Raw genomic sequence first — 4,675 nt, 5'->3', positions numbered from 1 at the left:
ATAGATGAAATTTTGTTGGAGCTGAAAAAGGAGCCGTACATCAGAGAGAAACTCAACCAGCTGTTCAACGAGTTGGATGAGAGCAGCAGAAAAACCTCCGGCAAGCTGAAGGAATATGTCTTTCTTAAAGAAAGTAAAGCAGAGTACAAGGAGAAGGAATTTGATCTGTACGAGACCGACTCAGAGGCTGAAAGCAACTGAAAGCACCTGAAGATGGGGAATGTTCTGGATTGTTTCTGAAACCGGATTTGTAGCCAACAAACCGCAACAAATCTGAGGGCCCTATTGTACAAAGTATTGGAAAAGAAAGTGGCCGACGAGCGCCTTTTCTCTACAGATTTGACTGTCAACGATGCTCAACTTTCAAACCTGGAGCATTTAATGGATGATGTGAAAAAGACAGAGGGTTATGAAAACTGGGCGCCTACGATCGCTTGTTTAATGAACGGTTGTTTATTTTTAAAATAGCACATATTATTGTTTTATACATGTATGTAATCGATGTGTGTATAAAATAAAAGCCGGTGTAGTAGTGGATATAGAGCAAGTAACCAATCAGTTCATATCTTTTTGTTTAAATAATGGGAAAAATTGCTGTATGTGTTATACTTTTCTCAATTGCTTAAAAATGGGTTTGTACTCTGAAAATGAATAAAAGAGACATTTTCTAAATACTTTGGTCATTGTTTTTGTGTGCTCTTACAGAATGTCTCGACAAGCTCCTAGGATGAAGGATTTGTACTACAACCCCGCCAAAGTAGGGAGTTTGGGGGGTCGGAAGGGATTCCGGAGAGGGCTGTCAGAACAGGGTATTAAGGCAGATAAGATAAGTGTGGCCGAGTGGTTGTCTGCGCAAGATGCTTACACCCTACATAAACCGGCTAGAATTAACTTTAAAAGAAATCATGTGTATGTTTCAGACATAGATTCACAATGGCAGGTGGATCTAGTGGATATGTCAAATTTATAAAAACATAATAAATGTTGATGTGTATAGATATATTATCAAAATATGCGTGGGTGCCAGCGTTGTTGTTACGCAGGCCTTTAAAGATATAGTCTTGCAGGGGCGCTGTCCTAAAAAACTACAGTCTGATAAAGGTAAAGAGTTTCTCAATAGAGAATTCCAGAATCTTTTGAAAAGACACAAAATACATCATTTCACCACAGGAAACGAGCTTAAGGCCTCGATTGTGAAGAGATTTAACAGAACTATAAATACAAAAATGTGGAGATACTTCACAGCTAACAATACTCGAACGTATCTCGATAGAGTTCAAGAGTTTGTGAATGCTTACAACCACAGTTATCATAGAAGTATTAAAATGAGACCTGTAGAGGTGGATAAGAGTAATTCTTTTAAGGTCTTTAAAAATGTCTATGGTCCATTTAAAGCCTCAAAGAAACAGATTTACAAGTTCAAAGTAGGAGATGTTGTAAGAGTTTCAAAGCTACGGAGACCTTTTCTAAAAGGTTATGAGCAAACTTTTTCGGATGAATATTTCACCATTACAGAATGTGTGCCTCGAACCCCGCCGGTGTACAGGTTAAAAGACTATGACGGGGAGTCTATAGAAGGTACTTTTTATGAGGAGAAGTTACAAAATATTGTAGTGGGGAATGATAGCGTATTCAGAGTAGAAAAGATTTTAGGGGAAAAAACTGAAAACAGGAAAAAATATGTGTTGGTAAAATGTGCGGGGTGGCCTGAAAAGTTCAATAGCTGGGTTTTGGCTAGTGCGGTGCGGGATATACGGCCGGTATACAAGTGAAAGCTCATGGAGGCTCTTTCATTATGGGTCATGAAGATGGAAGAGGGAGGATTCTATGTGACGCTGCCTAGTAACGCGTCCCTCAACATTTATCCTACAACACCATTTCTAGTTTTACGGTCAGATTTTTAAACCCTATAGAACTGCGGGGGCCCTGGGAGGTGGGGTTGTCGGAAATACAGTATCCCCCACACTTGGGCTGTAGTACGCGATGAAGACTCTGTCTTTTCAATTTTGGACGTCGGAATTAAAAAACTGTGGACTTTCACATTACAAGATGGTTATTATGAAAATATTGAAAAATTATTAGAAGAGATGAACAAACAGATCTCTGGAGGGAAACAACCTGTCAGATTACATTACAGTTCGATTAAAAATAAAGTTTACATGGAGTCCGCACCTACGATAAGAATTAAAACCACCGGTAACCTAGGCCGGATTTTAGGGTTTTACGCCAACAAGGAGGATGAATTTAAGGATATAATAGCTCAATACCCTGCGGATATTGGCGCAGGATTTTACACCTTTTATATCTACATGGACATCATTTCACACCAGAGGGTGGGGGATAGTTACGTCCCCCTTTTAAGAAATGTACATATTAAGGGTAAAAACAACAATGTGGTCACAATTACTTATGACAAGCCACACTACGTACCTGTCTCCAAGACTCATTTTGACAATATTACGATTGAAGTGAAATCGGATCAGAATATTGACATACCCTTCTGTTTTGGTAAGGTTATAAGCAAACTACATTTTCGACCTGTGAAACATTGTGTACACGCCTAAAATGACTATCATGAGGGGTTATGTCGATCCTAAAGACTATGTGAACTATTACAAAATGCAGGCCGGTAACGGTTTGCCCAGGTTTGCTGGAGCTAATTTGATGTATGGGAGCGGAATAGGTGGACTCTTTCGAGGACTTTTCAGGATGGCTATGCCTCTTCTCAGGAGAGGCTTTGATATAGTGAAACCGCATCTTAAATCAGCCACCAAACACATAGTCAGCAATGTGATCAGCAGCGCTATGACCAGATCCAACAACAATGATAATCAGGAGGGTTCGGGTCTAATGGTCCTGGCCAGAGGCTCTCGTAAAAGACGACACCCACTTGGAGGGTGGAGAGTGGTAGCTAACAAAAGACAGAGACTTACTTATTCAGCGACAGACTGTAGCAGAACTCGCAAGAGTAGGCAGCCAAAAAAGAAGAAGAAGAAGAAGAAGACCGTTAAAAGAAAACCTAAAAACAAGTCAAGAACCTGTTCGGGATATATATTTTAATCATGGCTTTTGTACACAGCATGTCGGAAGAATGTGTGAAATCAGAACTGGATCTGTTTACGGTCCCTTACACACAAACGAGTATCGATAAAAGCATCTATGTGGAGATTCCGCCTCTTTCGGCCATTTCAGAATCCGCCCCTCTGGAATTTTTCATAGCCGGTAATGGTGAAGATTATTTAGATTTGAATAATACCCTTATATTACTCACTTGTAAAATTGTGACTGAAGAAGGACAGGCTATCGAGACGGCGGCCAAAGTGGGGGTTATCAACTACCCGGTGGCCACCATCTTCTCGCAAGTGGATGTAACCCTGGGGGATAGACTGATAAGTCAAAGCAGTAATACATACCCCTATAGAGTACTGATGGAGTGTATACTTAATTATAGCGAGGAGACTCTAAACAAACAGTTCAGCCCCGGGTTGTTTGCCAAAGACACACTGGCCGCCATGGATGTCAAGGATCCAGGTGGCACCAATGCGGGTCTGAAAAAAAGAGCAACATTTTCTACAGCAAGTAAAACAATTGAGCTTTTTGGTCATGTTCATTCCGACATATTTTTTCAAGAGAAACTGATGCTCAACGGGGTTGATATTAAGATACACATGATTCGGAACAAAAATGAATTTTGTCTGATGAGCAATGATGATGAAAAATATAAACTCATTATTTTTCCGCCTCGCTGTTTGTTAAAAAGGTGTCTGTTTCACCGGCTGTTAAACTAGGCCATGCTCAGGCTCTAATGACCACTAACGCCAAGTACCCTATTGAAAGAGTCTATATGAAAGTGCACAGCATCGCGGCAGGAACTCGCGTTATGAATCAGGAAAACCTCTTCCTCGGACAGCTCCCAAAACATGTCATTATCGGGCTGGTGGATAATGATGCATTTACAGGGTCATATACAAAGAATCCATTTAATTTTAAACATTATAATGCAGAATTTATAGCTATGTACGTTGATGGCATGCAGGTCCCCGCCAAACCTTTTCAATCCAATTTTGAAAATGGTTGCGTGGTCCGTGAATATTACAGTCTTGTTCTCGCTACAGTGAGACATCTGAAGGACCAGCCTCTGTTGATAAACTGCGCTGAATACATCTACGGCTACACTTTGTACGCTTTCAACCTAACCCCAGATGAAGAGTGCGGGCAACATTTCTCCCTGGTGAAAACAGGAAACATGAGACTGGAAATACGTTTAAAGCAACCCCTAGCCGGTACTGTAAATATGGTTGTGTACGCTGTGTTTGACAATATTATAGAAGTGAATCAGAGAAGGAATGTGCTCTATGATTATTATTAAACATGAACACCAGAGAGCTCACGGCTGTCATGAACTGTAACCCCCACACTAAGAAGCTGTTTCACGGAGTCTATGCCTGCGATCAGTTACCTGAATTGAAGCTAAAGAACTTACCCGCCATGTTTATAATTAACACTCACCCTGAAACCATGCCTGGAGAGCACTGGCTGGCTATTTATCTGACGGAAGATCATCGCGGAGAATTTTTTGATTCCTACGGAAACCCTGCAGATTTTATTAATTTTACAGCTACGATCAACAACTTTTTAATAAACAATTGTAAAGAACCGGTTTATAACTGCCGCC

The sequence above is a fragment of the Amia ocellicauda genome, chromosome 3 (assembly GCF_036373705.1).
Source record: "Amia ocellicauda isolate fAmiCal2 chromosome 3, fAmiCal2.hap1, whole genome shotgun sequence".
Lineage (NCBI taxonomy): Eukaryota > Metazoa > Chordata > Actinopteri > Amiiformes > Amiidae > Amia > Amia ocellicauda.
The sequence above is the reverse complement of the archived record's forward strand: the minus strand, read 5'-3'. Positions refer to the sequence as shown.